Here is an 18,407-nt window from a genome sequence, read left to right on the forward strand (position 1 = left end):
ATTAAACAATATTCTCTTTGTTTATATTCAATTTATTGAATTTCTCTTAGTAATGAAACTCCAGTTGCAACCTATGATCTAAGACATATATTTGGTTATACTAGATAGTTGGACACAAGCATGGCCAATGTAAGAAACATCGTTGTCAAGTGAAGTACTAAGTGAAATATAGGATGGCTCCCTCTCATTAATTTAAACATTCATTAATCTCATTATATGGGTCTTATCGGGTGTTAGGGTTAGAGTTTTAATCAAGTTTTTTCTCCATGGTGATGGAACAACAAGTATAACTAAACATAGTTTTTTAGTATTTAAATCTAAAATTAAAAAAAAAATGATAAAAATATCATTTAAAAGTAGATACACCCAGAAATTGGACTTCACTCCATAAAATGTTTAATGATACTGATGATGATGTCTAGTCCCTACTTCTGCTTGCCAATTTTTCCCTAGATGTGTTAAGGTAAATTTCCCTCAGTGGTTCATCAAGAACTCACTTAGGCCATCATTTAAACCTCTTCTATATATCAATATGACAACATATGATCACTTTTCATTTACTATTAGACCTTCTATAACATTCAATATCATCACCCATTCAAAGAATATTTTATTTTTAATAAGCCTATTTTTAGCAAGGGTGACAACTAGGATGATGTGTGGTATCAATTGGGCATTGATTAAGATATGATAGGGATATTTACACTCCACTATTGTGCATTTCCTTATCCATAATTTTAAATATGAATTTCAATTCTTATTTTTGAAATAACCTATATAACAACCTTATTCATTCATCTACCTACTTTATCTGTGGACTTTTAGTCTTTATTTTGGAGCTTGTATGGGTATTATTGCATGTGAGGATTACTACACTAGTTCTAACTATTTTTTAACTCTACTTACTTTTATTTAACTATATGATGAGATGTTATTCTAATTTAAGGACTCCCACTCTGTTTTTGACATATTAGCTATTCTCAGAATGTTGACTAGTTAACTAAGTTCATGCACAAGGGAATGCCAACTAGTTAACTAAGTGCATGGGTAAGGAAATCCCAACCTAGGTCAAATTTCTTCTCTAATTGAGAGGATTTTTACTGTATTCATGCTTAGAAATAATATCGTATAATAGTTTCACAAGTAGTTTTAAATGCCTCTTTGGTTTCTTTGTCAGTTGTGTCAACAAAGTTTTTCTCTCTTCTCCCTTATTTTGCAATACCTAGTCATGTGTTTTTTCACACCTAGATCTCATTGTCGTACTTAAAATCCAACATGATGTCATATCTAACTATGTTATTTTAAAATATTGATATTTTATTGGAAATCTACTAATATTAGAAAATACCAAAGAGAATGGATCATCTTAGCATGATCCTCAATCCTTCTAGTTACTTTCATTGGGTTCCACAGATCCAAATATTGTTGCGCAACAGTGGAATTTATGGAGTAACAATGGGGATTGAAATTAAACCTAAATCAATCATTGAGAAATCAAAGTACTTCAATATAACATATAAAACTGTAAACTTTGAAATGGGAACTATAAACTCAAAACGGGAACTTTGGCCAAAAAACCCCGAAAAAACATCAAAAACAGTGCTAAAAACGAAAAGTGTGTATACTGGAACGATGGTTTTTTTTAGGGTCAATTTTGAACATGTTTTAAAAATGGTAGTGAAAATGAAATTTTCGTGCAAAAAACACCTTGAAAACGAAAAAGTGATGATACTGGAATGATGATTTTTTTTAGGGTCAATTTTCAACATTTTTAAAAAATGCTAGTAAAACCGAATTTTTATGTGCCAAAAAAAGTTGTTTATGAGGAAAAAAACACACTAATGTTTTTGGTAGAATAACATTTTTCTTTCCTAAGTATAAATTCAACATGTTTTCAACCATAACATGCTAGATACAAAAGAAATTGGAATTTTTTCAACCATAAAATTAAAAAACCATGACATTATGAACAAATTACATGACTAAATGAATTCAAATGTCATTATTTGTATATTGAATGAAACATACATTATATCTCTAATTTAATGTTGCATTGTAGATATTCTAAACAATAAAAATTATCATAATTAAGACATATAATCAAACAACATAAAAATGACTCATAACTTCTCATTTAACACCATATGGAAATCAAAAATTTTATTTCAAGATACGATGCAAACATAAGTTATATAAACTGCCTTAAATAATTATTCAAAATCACTCATCTTTTCTTGCACACCATCAGAATTCACATCTTTAGATGAGTGACTGGATGCTGACGAAGGTGTTCCATGTTCTTCTCTTTCATCAACTAGTGCCCCATCTGAGTCCACATGCATGCCCACCATTTCATGTTTCAAAATTCTTCTAGATCTACGACTGGTTTAACAGACTCCCATCTCAACACTGTTCCTTCTGGTAACAACCTTTTCAAAATCTCTATTGTCTTGAAGTGAAGAGTTCCTCTCTTTGTTAAATTGAAGCCATAAACAAGTATGTCAACATCCTCCAATTTTAATATGTCTGTGTGGTGGCGATTTATATTTGTACCCTTTCTTTTTCTCTTTCCGCCATTTTTTGTCAACTACCATTTTTGGCTTATACACACCATTGAATGGGTGTGTATTTGTGGCATACCAATGTACTTCAACAACTGTAACATCCTCATTTTCTGCAAATACCTTTATAACTTTAGCAACCTAGAATGGATAGCCATTGGGATCTCCATCTGCTAGCACTGCGATCATGCAACCCTCCTTAATATCCTATACTGAACCCCTATAAAGGTCTTCCATGGCTTCATGTTGTGCACGAGATCTTCTAGAACCAATATACATCTCTCTTTCCTTTGCTTGTGAAGAATTAATAATACGTTGAGATTTTTGTTGTTCAACAATGTTTATTTCCTCATGTTCATTCGACACATTTTGTGGCCAAATAAATGGATTTTTCAAAGGTATATCTTCATTTGTTGTTGTGAAATGATATCACTTTGATTATTGAAAAATGACTTCCACCAAACTGAATCAGCAATGTCAAAGTACTCATACGTATATCTAATACATTTTTTAATTTCTTCTAGGCAATCAAAATAATTTATATCTCTATTCTGTCTGCGTGCTTTATGAACTTCACCAATTGATTGTAATAACAATATTTTTGATTCAAAAATTGGATGATCTGGAATGAACTTCAAAAATTCCAAACCTGATGATGGTGCCCATTCTGCAGTAGTTTAATACTTCTTGCCCCATATTAGTGTTTTCTTATCAATTTTTTTGATATGAAATTGATGTTGGAAGCTAATGTCATTAAGTTGTTCAATGCATTTCCCCTCACCATGTGATCCCAGAATAAACCTTTGCATGTCAACAGTTTCTTCCAACAAATCAAAAGTAAGCTCTGGCATGTATGATTTCTTAATACATTCAATTAATGATGGCAAGCTCCAAACTTCCTTCCTTCTCAATGTGACTGAAAAATGACTGAACATCTGATCAATATGGTCATGAGTGTGCCCAACAAGAAGGAAACCAACCTTTACCTTCTGAAAATTTCTCAATTCAACAAGCATGTTTAGATATCCAAAACCAACCTGATTTTTGTTTTCACGACAAGTGTTGTCCAATTATAGATACAAAACTTCAGGAAGATTACTAGACCAATGAGAAAGCACATCATGAATTATGGTTATGGTAAGATTTGCATCATTATGAATATTTAGAGCTGTGAAGTACACCGTTGGCAACAGTTTCCCATTGAATACCATACAACTGACCAAGTGATACTGAATAAAATTTTCCTCTTGTAAATTTTTGGGTGTGCGAACAAATGTGGTAAAAGTGTTTTCTTCTACTCCATACCATCAATTATCAAACCCAAATATTTATTCGGATTATCACAACACTTCTTTCGATGCTTGTACAAATTTTGCCTTTCACTTGTTTGTTGTTCGCGATGCTCCTGAAGTTCTTTGACAATTGAATCTACACAACATAAAAGAAAGCCATTAAGAAATATGTTTTCATAGTTGATGACTATACAATTTTAAAAGTTAAAGTTATGAATGCTTACCTCTTTCTGACCCTTCACATTTGTCCCTTTTTTATTTAAGAGAAGCACATGTACTACAAATCCCCATCCTTGTCTTCTTAGGAATACGGACATTGTTGAAGTCTTTCTTCCATACCTTCAAAAAATATTGATATGTAATAAATCGACGATGTCCCTTAGCACCTTCTTCATATTCTTTGTATAAGTTTTAGATTTCTCGTCTTGAAAAATTATCTGGAATATGTATTGTCTCTCTATTTGGAATACACTCTCCATGCTTTGAAAAGAAATATTTCATCCATGACATTGCAGTATTTGATAATGACCCAAACTATCTTTTATAACATACTTCTGAATAAAATGTGGGATCCTTTTCCAAATTTTCTTGAATTCTCGAGAGACGAAAATTCCCAGTCGAATGAAACATTTTGAAAGCCTTTCTACAGATAAATAAATACCCAATAAGATAATCACAACCTAACAATGTAGATTGCAAGCACCCAACTAAATATGAATTTTGCATGCTTTTATTCATTGACAAATATCTCTTCCTGCTCTCTAGTGCAAATTTGAAATCCATATGTTTCAAGAAATCTTTTTGACAATATTCACTTGAAATGAAAGCGTTGATAGAACTTCTTTTCATCAGATATTCTGCTCTACCCCTTGTATAACTAGAACATCTTGAATTGATACGAAAAGGCCTGCTCCTACTCCTCGATACAATATTTCTTGGCAGCATCTCTATCATTGGATCATCAATTGTATAAGGATTTTCATCATCATTAAGAGGAATTTTATCTACACTATGATCAACTGTGATTTTCAAATACTAACTTGGAGGATATTCTTCTTCTTCCCCTTATTTAGTGCTACTGTCATAGTCGTTAGAATTCAGACTGAATGGAAAATTTGGCTCGATGTTTATTGGATATTCTTCCTCATATGCATTGTCAATGATGCTCTCATAGTCCATAGAATTAGGACTACGTCGAAAATGTGACTGTTTACTTACTAAAAATGCTACATCCTGTCCTTTGTCACTACTACCTTTATAGTCATTAGAATTAGGACTAAGTGCATCATCTTGTTCTTCATCACTGCTGCTCTCATAGTCGTTAGAATTAGGACTAAGAGAACACTGTGACACTCCATTCTTTTGAAATTCATCATCACGCTCTTCATCATTGCTGCTCTCATAGTCCTTAGAATTAGGACTAAGAGGACACTGTGACACTCCATTCTTTTGAAATTCATCATCATGCTCTTCATCACTGCTACTCTCATAGTCCTTAGAATTAGGACTAAGTGGACACCATGACACTCCATTCTTTTGAAATTTGTCATCATGCTCTTTAGCACTGCTAGTCTCATAGTCCATTGGATTAGGACTAAGAGGACACCATGACACTCCATTCTTTTGAAAATTTTCATCACACTCTTCATCACTACTGCTCTCATAGTCCTTAGAATTAGGACTAAGAGGACACTATGACACTCCATTCTTTTGAAATTCATCATCACACTCTTCATCACTGCTGCTCTCATAGTCCTTAGAATTAGGACTAAGTGGACACTATGACACTCCATTCTTTTGAACTTCATCATCATGCTCTTCATCACTGCTGCTCTCATAGTCCTTAGAATTAGGACTAAGTGGACACTGTGACACTCCATTGTTTTGAAATTCGTCATCACGCTCTTCACCACTGCTACTCTCATAGTCCTTAGCATTAGGACTAAGTGGACACCATGACACTCCATTCTTTTGTAATTCATCATCATGCTCTTTAGCACTGCTGCTCTCATAGTCCTTAGAATTAAGACTAAGTGGACACCCTGACACTCCATTCTTTTGAACTTCATCATCATGCTCTTCATCACTGCTGTTCTCATAGTCCTTAGAATTAGGACTAAGTGGACATCGTGACACTCCATTCTTTTGAAATTCATCATCATGATCTTCATCATTGCTGCTCTCATAGTCCATAGGATTAGGACTAAGTGGACACCGTGACACTCCATTCTTTTGAAATTCGTCATCATGCTCTTCATCACTGCTGCTATCATAGTCCTTAGAATTAGGACTAAGTGGAATTCATGACTCTTTATTTATTTGAAATTCTCCATCCCCTCTTTCATCAGTGCTGCTCTCATAGTCCTTAGGATTAGGACTAAGTGGAAGAATTGAATTTCTATTCATAGTGGAAGAATTCCTGTTATATTCATCAATATGAATAGAGTTGTTACGTGATGAAGATGTTGATGTTGTACAAAGTGAAACTTCACTATCAGGAGAATCCATCCCTTTCAAATAGAAGAGGTTGAATGATACAAATGCAGAGTCTCCTAAAGATATTATATAGCTTAGAGAATGAAATTTTCCCTCCAAAATTTTTCCCTCCAAAAAGTTTCGCCAAAATATTTCCCTCCAAAAATTTTGTTAGATTTATTTCCCTTCATTATTTTATTCTACAATTTATTGAAAAATGTAAACTAAATTTTTTTATGAAATAAATCTTTAAAGTTAAAATTGTAAACTACAAATTTTACCTAAATTATTTTAATAGTTAAAGTATATAATATTTACCAAACAATTGAATGTTTTTTTTAATTTTTATAATACATTCTAAAACAAATTAATCCCACATTCACCTCGCTGTAAAACGATTCCATCATATTCGTTTTATCATAGTTTCTTATATCGCCATAAAAAAATTAACATGTTAACTTCTTTTTAAAACAAATTAATCCCACATTAACCTTATGGTAAAACATCTCTGAAATTTCACCGATATAATAAATTCCATTATCACTATTACTCACATCACATCAATGTTTTCTGAGGTTCGCTGAAAGACTTGGAGCAAATTTGTGGAGCAGCTACTTTGCTATCAACAACATATTCAATGAAGAATTCTTGCAATTGAAATGTTAGTTAATTTTTTTTCATTGCAAATTTTAATATTAAATAAGTTTAATGAAGTAGAATTTTTTTTTAAATTAAAACATTTTGCAGGCCAAAATTGCCCACTATGTTTGTTGTGAGCATGGTGGGCCCAGTAAAGCTCACAACGGCCAAACAGGCCTAGTAATGCTCACGGTGGCCAAACAGGCTTGTAGGTTAGGGGCAATTTCGAGAATCACCCTGCCACCCCGTAGGCGGGCGGGCTGCCAAGGTAGCGTGGGGGGGGGGGGGTGGGGGCGCACCCCGGCGGCCTGCCCGGCCTCTGGCGGACGGTAGTGGTTGGGCCACTATGGTGGGCTAGGGGGCTGGACCCAACGGCTGGCTTGGTTGGCCAGCCGATTTTCAGGGTGTGGCGGCAGGGCGATGTATTTTTTAAATTTTTTTTCGAAATTGTAATGATTTATAAAAATTATTATTATTTATCTTTTTTTTTGGTTAATTTAAGTTAATATGTTTTTGTCATTTACTAATTTATGTGTTTCTTTTTTTCAGGAAAATGGCATCAAAGAAAGCCAAAATGTGAATATATATCTATATATTGATATATCGAATGATAATGGAATTTATGACATGATGGGAAGAGTCATAGATATGTGTTCGGTACCAGACAGTGAAGTTGTTTACATACTTACAAAACTGCCCAAGTCTGATCTGATATTCACCCTATGAGTGACATCGTTTGAAGATTTATTAAACAAAGGTATTACAAACTCATGTGCTGGTGTGTGTTCTATGCTATTGAAGCAACGGATCGATCATATTGCCAATACACAGACAATTAAATGGAAAGACAACAGAGAAATACAGTAAGAAAACATAAATATACAAGAAATTAATAAGGAGTTCACCCTATTCTCCAAGGCTACATCTTTGGTCCAGCTTTCAGTGATGGCCTTGTTTTATTGTGTCTTTAAGCAGAGAATTATAATGCAGGGACTCAAGGTGATTTCTCCTGAAGTAGATTTTCTTGGCAGGGTGGTTCTTGGATTCCCCAAGCCACTTGAGTACACAAAATTCTTCCTCCTACCAGCTCTGTGACCTTTTGGTCTACAGTGGAGAGCCCATCGTGGTGCTCAGCCCAGTCAGATCCCCTCTGGGATGGCTCAGATCTCTCAAGCCTCTCATGCTCGATGTTGCCTCTAGTCAGCTCGGCCCTCTGTCCTCTTCTACTTTGCTTTACTACCTTCTTCTCTGGTTTCTGTGTATCTGTCTTCAGTCCTCCTCTCGGGTTCACTAACTGACTGACTTCACTTGACTATCATGGGTTTCCTATCTCTGTTCATGGATTTTAGCCATCTGTTCCAAGACCGTTCGACTCCTCTTCCGCCTCTGTCAATTCACCTTCTGTAGTTGTGCCTATTTGGTGTCATCATCAGTGCTCAGGGAGTGGCCACATGTCCTCCTCTAACATTGCCAGCCTGCTTCGTTGGTTCGTTTCTTCAGTTACGTCGTGGATGATGCCTTCCTCCACCATGGTGGTCAAATGGAATCCAAATATTTCTAAAACGTGGCGTATTCCTTCGTCGGGTCTGCTTCCTCCATCGGGTGCAATCTCAGCCATCCAATCTGGGGCCTCCAGATCTGATTCCATATGCACGTTTCGCACGGTTGACTTGCTCGACCGATAGCATGCAACCGATGGCGGTTTTCTCTCACCTCTGCTTGCCACGTGTCGATCGATGAATGGAATTGCTCTGCTCTCGTCCAAAACCTCTTACCATTTGAGGGCACCCTGATCAATACTATCGGTTTTCCAGAGCATGGGTCCTCCCTTTTGTCCTTTAACACTTTTTCCTTTTCGCTTGTGGTTCTCCACTTCCCCATGCGTCCGAGTGCTCAAGCTTTTCCATTATGGCCCTGTTCGCCTAGCGATTCACGATTAGCGCTAGTGCTAATCGTGCATCAAATTCCACTGTTTCCTGATCCAGGGCTCCCAAGGGCTACTTTGACCTCCTACACAATCTCCATGGGCCTCGGTCAGCGTGCTTTGACCGAGGTCCTCGTCGTTCCACACTGGCTGCCATTGCCACTGGTTCAGGGTGTTTTTTATCGTTGTTTTGGATTCTTTAGAGATTTGTCTTTGACAGTATTTTATGGATCCAATTTGGATCACGGCCTTCCCACTGAAAACGGTTTTGGACCACCAAAAGTTGGTTTTCAAGCATCGACTAAGTGAGGGTATTGTTTTCTCACTTGTCCAACCTCAATCCACTTTGCACTGCTTGGCTTTGAACCTCTGAGCCCAATCCTAAGGTACTCAACATCTCCCCTGCACATTGTCCTCACCTTCCTATCTAGCACTGTGTCTTCCTGCAACTCATTGAGATATTCAGGTAGCAGGCCATCAATAGAAGGCAATTGACTCTACTCTTCAGGGTCCTCAATCATTCAAGGTTCAAACAATCTCAAGCAATCTGCATTTACGACTGAGTAGATGTGCATGTAAGCTGGTAGATCAAGGCAAAAAGCATTTTTGCCAATCTTCTCAAGTATCCTAAAGGGTCCATACCTGATAGGCTTTAGCTTTTTACCTTCACCTTGCATCCTGTCCTTACTGATATATAGCCAGACTTGGTCTCCAACTTGAAAACTATGCTCCATCCGATGCTTATCATGCCTAGCCTTGTACTTGGCATCTGCAACCTTGTTATGTATGCCCTTTTTATATCTAATGACTAAATGAAACTGTTGTGGAAAACCCATCCATCTGTAATGTCTTGTTTGCTGCAACTTAGTTTGGGAGTGTAGATATTGAAGTGGTTAATGATCAATATGTATTACTGTCTCTTTGCCCATTAAGTAATGTTTCCACTTTTTCACACTCTAAACTAATGCATGCAATTCTTTATCCTATGTAGGATAGTTAACTACTACAAGATTAAAAGTCTCAGAATGATAACATATGGGTTTACTGTGCTGTGTCAACATTGCTCCCATGGCATAGTCACTAGCATCAGTTTGGATCTCAAATGGTCTTTGTAGATCTGGCAGTGCTAGTACAGGTGTTGTACTAATCTTTTCTTTCAAGGTGTCAAAGGCTTTCTGATGTTTGCCTCCCCACTGAAACACCTTATTCAATCCTGTTAAAGCATGTAAAGGAGCTGCAATTGAGGAGAAGTTAGAGATGAAATTCCTCCAATATTGTGTTTCTCCTAAGAAGCTTCTCACTTCTATAGCAGACCTGGGTTTAGGCCAGTTCACAATGACTGCCACTTTAGAGGATCTATTTTCTATTCACCTCCCCCTACTATATGGCCCAAGTGGTTTAGAGATGTTTTGCCAAATTCACATTTTGAGAGTTTAACATAAAGTTTTTCTCTTTTCAAAACATCTAATGTCTGCTTAACATGCTTTAAATGTTCTTCCCACGTTTTACTAAAAATCATAATGTCATCCAGGTACACAATAACAAAGTCATCAAGAGAAGGTCTGAGTACATCATTCATTAATCTCATGAAAGTAGCAAGAGCATTAGTTAAGCCAAAAGGCATAACCAGCCATTCATACAATCCCTGCTTTGTTTTGAAAGTAGTCTTCCATGCATCTTGCTTTGTAACTCTGATCTGATGGTATCCACTATGCAAATCCAGCTTGGTGAAATAAACAGCTTCCTTTAATTGATCTAAAAGATCATCTATGCGAGGAAGGGGATAATGATTTTTTATTGTTATATTATTCAGTGCTTGGTAATCAATGCACATTCTCCATGAGCCATCTTTCTTTCTCACCAAAACAATTGGTGACCCACATGGTGATGTGCTAGGCCTGATGAACTCTTTCTTGAGCAACTACTGCACCTGCTTCTTGATTTCAGCATTCTCTAAATCAGGCAACCTGTACATCCCAATGTCAGGCAATGGAACATCTTGCTACAAAATAATATCATGTACTATTCCCTGTTTAGGTGGCAGACCTTTAGGTTCTTGAAATAAGACATCATCTCTGAAACAACCTTTTCTAGATCAGCTTGTTGTTCAACATTACAGCCCTCAAATACATTGGTTTTATTAGGTTTCTTTTCCTTTACAACCATCAGTAAGAATATCATTCTTTTCATCTACCCTGAGATTATGAGAGTATAATTATTCTTGAGCTTATGAGCACTTACAAAGTATTTGATTCCATCTTTGACAAGTAGATACTTGTTCTCAACTCTATAGAAAATAACCTTTCTATCATACAAGTAAGGACTTCCTAAAACAATTCCACATATATCCAAAGGAATTATGTCTAACTCAACCTCATCTACAAATGCTAACCCAAAAGAAAACTTGAGTTTGCACTGTCTAGTCACTTGTAGTTGTGCTTTATCATTCAACTATCCTAATGGGTATGGTTTCTTGTGAGGTGTAGTTGCTAATCCCAATTTCTTTACAATTTCTTCATAAATTAGATTTACTTGTGAGCCACTATCAAACAAAATATCAATCTTTTGATTTTGGGAAATAACTCAAATATGGAAAAGCTGATGTCTTTTTCTCTCATTTTCTTGTTTAATAACAGATTGAGTAGAATTACTAGTAGATGCTTCAGAATTCTTACCTTTTATACTTGTGGTTACTATAGTTGTTTCATCTCCTGAGTCTGATCCCAAATCTTTCTGAATAGCTGCAGCAGTCTTCTTCTTCTTGCCCTCGGACTTCTTAGGTCTCAGCTCTGGATGCAGAATCCAACAATGCTCATCATCATGCCCCTCCTTTTTATAGTGAGTGCATGAAGCTTTGCTTTTCTGTGCAGTGTTAGCCTTCCTTGATTTCCACTTCTTCTTTCTTTTCTCCTTGCTCTTGCTTACAGTGGGTTGGGATGGTTCCCCAACCTCTGGATTTCCATTCATTCCTATAGCTTCTAGATGAGTAGCTTGTACAAATACCTCATCTATACTAGTGGGATTAAACATGAGGATGGTATGCCTCATGTAGTTGTGTAGACCACCAATGTACTTCAAGAGAGTCTCTGGTGAGTCTAATGAGATACCCAACATCAATGCTCTCTTTCTAAATTCTTGAGTATACCCTTGCACACTTTGCCCTTTCAATTGTCGAAGAGTTTGCCAACTCATCATGGCTTGTTGCATGTAGGTCAATGAATAGAACTGCTTTTTGATTGCAGCAACAAATTCACTCCAGAGAGAGATGTTCTTACCATGTCTTTCCATATCAGCTTGGGTTCTACCTTCCCACCAAACCAAGGCAGTGCCTCCTAGGCGTAGGCTTGCTAGCTGAATCTTACTCTTGTCTAAGTCTATGTTCTATACCCTGCAATACACATCAATTTGTCTAATCCAATTGTCCAACTTTTCAGCATTTATCTCTCCATCATATATAGGAAAATCAAATTTAACATCTAACTTAATCAAAGATGCTTTCTTATTATGCACAGGGCTATTAGGAGGTGTGAGAAAGCTTTCCTCTTTCCTCTTTCCTTTGGAATGGTCATGGAAGTGAGAATCATCTTCTTCTTTATCTTGTTTAAAACCTGATGAATCTTCAACCTTATGCTTTCTAAAGTCTTTGTACATTTCTTCTACCATAGACTTTATAGCTAGGAAACTTTCTATGAATTGAGGGTCTGGCCCCACAGAACCTTCCTCTGACATTGTCTTCCGAGAATAGACTCTCCCAATTTCAGGATTAGTTTCCACCAACTCTCCTTCTCCTAATTTGAGCTTTGATCTAGTGAGAATTCACAGCTAAACCAACACAAGCTTGTCTAACCTTACAGCCTAGAGCTCTGATACCTCTTTATCTAATATTCACCCTATGAATGACATCAGTTGAAGATTTATTAAACAAAGGTATTACAGACTCATGTGCTGGTGTGTGTTCTGTGCTATTGAAGCAATGGATCGATCAGATTGCCAATACACAGACAATTAAATGGAAAGACAGCAGAGAAATACAGTAAGAAAACACAAAGACACAATAAAGTAATAAGGAGTTCACCCTATTCTCCAGGGCTACATCTCTGGTCCAGCTTTCAGTGGTGGACTTGTTTTATTGTGTCTTTAAGCAGAGAATCACAATGCAGGGACTCAAGGTGAGTTCTCCTGAAGTAGATTTGCTTGGCAGGGTGGTTCTTGGATTCCCCAAGCCACCTGAGTACACAGTCTTCTTCCTCCTACCAACTCTATGACCTTTTGGTCTACAGTGGAGAGCCCAATGTGGTGCTCAGCCCAAACAGATCCCCTCTAGGATGGCTTGGATCTCTCAAGCCTCTGGTGCTCGATGTTGCCTCTAGTCAGCTCGGCCCTCTGTCCTCTTCTTCTTTGCTTTACTGCCTTCTTCTCTAGTTTTTGTGTCTCTATGTTCAGTCCTCCTCTCAGGGTTCACTGACTGACTGACTTCGCTTGACTGTCATGGGTTTCCCATCTCTATTCATGGATTTTATCCATCCGTTCCAAGACTTTTTGACTCATCTTCTACCTTTATCAATTCACCTTTTGTAGCTGCGCTTGGAGTTCCCTATTCAGCGTCATCATCAGCGCTCAGGGAGTGGCCACATGTCCTCCTCTAACGTTGCTAGCCTGCTTCATCGGTTCGTTTCTTCAGTTACATCGTGGATGAAGTCTTCCTCCACTGTGGCATTTAAACAGACTCCAAATATTTCTAAAATTTGGCGTATTCCTTTGTTGGTTCTGCTTCCTCCATCAGGCGCAATCTCATCCGTCCAATCTGGGGCCTCCAGATCCGACACCATACGTACGTTTCGCGAGGTTGACTTGCTCAACCGATAGCGCGTGATCAACGGTGGTTTTCTCTCACCTCCGCTTGCCATGCGTCCATCGATGAATGGAATCGCTCTGCTCTCATCCAAAACCTCTTACTATTTGAGGGCACCCTGATCAATACTGTCGGTTTTCTAGAGCGCGGGTCTCGCCTTTTGTCCTTTAGCGCTTTTTCCTTTTTGCCCACGATTCTCCAACTCCCCCATGCATCCGAGTGCTCAGGCTTTTCCATTATGGCCCTATTTTCCTAGTGATGTGTGATTAGTGCTACGCTAATCGCGCATCAAATTCCACCTATGTTTCCTGATCCGGGGCTCCCAGGGGCTACTTTGACCTCTTACGCAGTCTCCATGAGCCTCGGTCAATGCACTTTGATCGAGGTCCTTGTCGTTCCACGCTGGCTACCATCGCCACTGGTTTAGGGTGTTTTTTATCACTGTTTTGGATTCCTTAGAGATTTGTCCCGACCTGATATAGTCATGGTTCTTTGACAGTCTTTTATGGATCCAATTCGGATGAAAGTCACATGAAAGGATTAAATACCAGTTATCATATTCATTGTATGACATGAGAGAGGTATCTACAAAGTTGTGTAAACAAATCGCAAATGAGATGAAACAAAATATCGTAAGTATTGCTATTTATATTTGTGTTTTGCGTTCTTGTTGTTAGTGCCTAAATCTACCTCAGGTTGAAAAGGTAGGATCCAGGGCCAACATTAAACCACGCTCAGCCCGGTAGCTAGCCCTACCAGGTTAGGAGAGGGCTCTCTCCAGGTCAATATCAGAAAATTATGATTGATGACGGCTAGAGATGATCGATAGAAATACTGATTTTAGGCTAGGTATAAGTGCAAGAGAGTTTGATTTAATAAAATGATGTTTTGTTGGCTCAGATGGAACGATAGATTTTGGGTGCGGGGATTGAGGCTTAGTCTTGCAGAGATCTCAATGGGGCAAGGTAGGCAATTGTTTTTGGCACTTAAAATTGAATGAGATGGAAGGAATAGACTGGTGAGGTGTTGAAGAGGGCAATAGCAATCATGGATCCTTCCCAAACAGCTGAAAACATCAAGAAACTAAAGCAAACTTCAAGTAGAGCACTTCAATTTCAATGGATTCTACTTACACTCTTGTTTGTTTAGTTCAGAAGAAAAAATATAGAGAATGGCATACATAACACATAATAAAATTCATAATTATAGAGAAAATCACTGTACCAAGACAAATTTCCACATGGATCCCAAAGAGTGCTGCAAAGCCTGGTCTCAATTCCTTAGCCAAAATGTTGATATGAGTGTACAATGAAGCTCAAGGCTTTCTCAAGAGTCCAACCATGCTAATGACTGAAAAACAACATAATATAGACAACCATAGCTCATCCTTGCCCCTAGGGGTCGAGCTCACATGTTTAGGAGCTGTTTCAACTAATTCTAAACTGAGAACTAGAAATTAGGCAACAGAACAGCATGCCTCTAGAAACAAGGGAACTGATTCATTTAGTTTCAAACAACTTTTAAACTAATGAATCTACCTCTACAAGTGAAAATTTAACACATTTACATCATGATCCATCAATGTACATTAAATTACATCAGAAATTTGCCATTAGGAAAGTGAAAAAGTCAAACTAGCCAAAGTTGGGTGAAAAACAAAGCAATACTTGGTCAAACTGGCAAATTTTCCTCTATGCGCTGCCCCTAACTCTCTATGCATAGCGCCTGTTTGGACCCACTTTTGGAGGCCTTCTCGATGTCCAAATGAGCTCCAAGTGTACTTGTTGGAAAGGTCTACCTGTCTACTTTCCAACCCAAGTGGAATTTTTCAATTGGCCTCCATTTTCCCCTCCAAAAATCAGTTCTCCTAACATTGCTTCTTGTGTGTCAAAATAGGGGCAGTGAGGTCATTTTTTGAATGTTTTTGACCTTTTTTAGGGCTCAAAACCTATCCAAATTTCTTGGCCATTGGTATGAAAGCATATTTTTTCATGCTAAATCCAAAAATGCTAAGTTTTTGTGTTTTGGAGGCTCCTAGCAAAAGTGAACGCCACGTGGCGCGGCACATTGGGTAGAAAATTCTGTTTTTTGTGCCAAAAATTTCAAAAATGCAAAAAGTGATCCAAATTTTTTGAAATTTGGGCTGATTCTTCTCCATCAAACATTGTGTTGGGCCAAGGAAGCTTCAGCCAATATCCAAAGTCCTTCATGCTCTTTTTGCCTCCTTGATGCTCTCTTCAACTTTGCCTTTAAACTCCTGATTCTCGCTCAGCACACCAAGTTCCTTGACAAGTAATGATATGACAGGTTTCTAAGCATATTCTTCTCATTGATGGCATTTTCTAGCTTCCTCTCCAAGTGGATATTGGCTCTTTCAAGCCATGACTCCCTATCGGCATTAACCTCCTGCTCAAGTGAAGTGAACTCCACCCTCCTCCTTTGGGCAGCTTGGCAATTCTCCCGAACGTTTTGCAACTCCATAATCACTTGTTGGTCTTCAAGCTGCTTATTCCTTTGCTCTAGGTACTGTATTTTTGATTGGGCTCTATCCAAGTTAATGGACAAGGCATCAATGTCCGCCTGTTGCTCTTGAATGATTTCCTTGAGATTTGTGCTTTGCGGGCCCATATCAGTATCATCACCCTCAATGAAAATGAAATCAGTCTCCCGCTCACCTGATGGTCCTTCCTCCTTCAGTGGCCTCTTGCCTTTGTCCTGAACCTATTGTGCTGATGATGGAAGTGAGGCCCCTTCCACCCCGGGTGGAGATAACACTCGCTTTGCTGCTGCAAACAACTGTCTAGTGCCCTTCTGATAGGTGATAAACAATGGCATGCTATCGGTATGTGTCTCATGACCCTCGTGCTGATAAGAAGGTCCCCCTATCTCATGCAAAGCCTTTGAAGGTCCCTGTGGAGCTCTAAAAAACTCACGAGAGATGAAGTCCTCCCAAGTGATGCCCTATAAGCCAAGCTAATGAATGACCATAATTTTAATGAGAGCAAAATGCTAAATACTGTTGAACTGCTACTGAGGAGTCTTGTGCTGCACTAGGGTGGTCATCTTCTCTACGTTTCGGCACATGAAGTAAGGGATGTTCATCATCCTTACCCTGATAAAATGAATCAGTGGCCTAATATGATAAGCATACAAACGTGAAAACCAGCCTTCATATCTGAAATACCTAATGATCAATTTCATCAAAGGAGCATAAGCATCTTCGAGGTACTGGAAAGGAAATACTCTGCTGAGTTGTCTCAAATAGCCAGGTTTGATGTATGGTTCATAATGCTACTGATCAATTTGTTGCTTCTTGTTCCATTGCTCTCCAATGTTAGGAATACCGATTGCTAGTGAAATGGATTCTGGTGTTAATGTGAAAGTGACGCCAGCTAGAGTGGCTTGACCATCATGTAAATGCAGCACAAACAAACGAGCCAACTCATGATGAAACTGAATGCTAGCAACCTTCTCACAAAATTCATAGCAGGACTGATGTTGGAAACAAGAGATGGCAAGAGGGCAGGCCTGTAATTCAGCAAGAGTGGTTGGTTCTTCTCTAATATGTTTTCCACCTCTATGAGGCCTCCTGGGTGCATGTACCTCTGTAGGTGAGTCACTGTGGGTCTCCTCTTCATAATCATATGAAGGATCAGATGCCATGTCTGCTAGTGGATGGACTGTTTTGAAGCTGTCTTGATGAGAAATAGGTGAGCTGTGATGTGTTTGACTTTTGCCACCAAGGAAAATAGTGATATGAGGGAGGGGAAACAATGAGGGATTTAGGGACTGTTGGGACAGGTTTAATTAGGGAAATAGGGAATGATTTGGGAGTTTTTGTATAGGACTAGGGTTTGGGAATTAGAGAGTATTTGGGACTTTGGGAAAGGGGATTTGGGATATGGAATTAGTGAATATAAGGGTGTGTGACTTTAGGGAATAGGGAAATCAAGGGAAAAATGGAGCAAGGGAATGTGAGGTGGGAGGAATAACTTGGCAGCCAAACAGTTAATACAAAACCCTAGCACTGTTTTCCTTGGTAGGGTTTGATTTTTCTATCCAACACCATAAGACAACCACCATCAAACAAGCACTAATCTTGGATGAAAAGCAATGATGGAAGCCCAACTTCCTTGTACAAGTGATGATCCACAAGATTAGGGCGATTTGGAGCAAGTTTTTGGAGTTTTCGGCTTGCCAGCTGTATGCGTCGCGCATCAAACCTAATGTACCGTGCCTACTGAGTGTGCCGCGCCCGTGTTAATTTGCACTAGAGGTCGCGGTTCTATGCGCTGCGCCGTCTATGTGTGCCGCGCCACCTTCCCAGTGCGTCGTGCCCCTGCTTTTTGGCCGATTTTCACCAATTCCTCTCTCTTGCTCACCAACATGACTTCGCCTTGCTTCCACTTTGTCTTGGAGTGCAAATGAACTTTTGAAATTGAAGGAATGACTTATATATGGAGCTTTTAAATTTTTGACTCATAAAACCCATTTTTGCAATGTTTTGGAAATAACTTTGTTTTTTGACTCTGTTTTTGGACTTTTTTCACTTTATTAAAACTTGTGATGGACTGAATGACCTATGCTTTGTTTGTTTTGCAGGTAGTTGGAGCTACTGGGGCTAGGGAAAGAGACAAGGGTTACAGAGGGAGTGATTCACATAT

This window comes from Pinus tabuliformis, chromosome 7 (assembly GCF_031772625.1).
Source record: "Pinus tabuliformis cultivar Carrire ecotype Pingquan chromosome 7, CPIR1, whole genome shotgun sequence".
Classification (NCBI taxonomy): Eukaryota; Viridiplantae; Streptophyta; class Pinopsida; order Pinales; family Pinaceae; genus Pinus; species Pinus tabuliformis.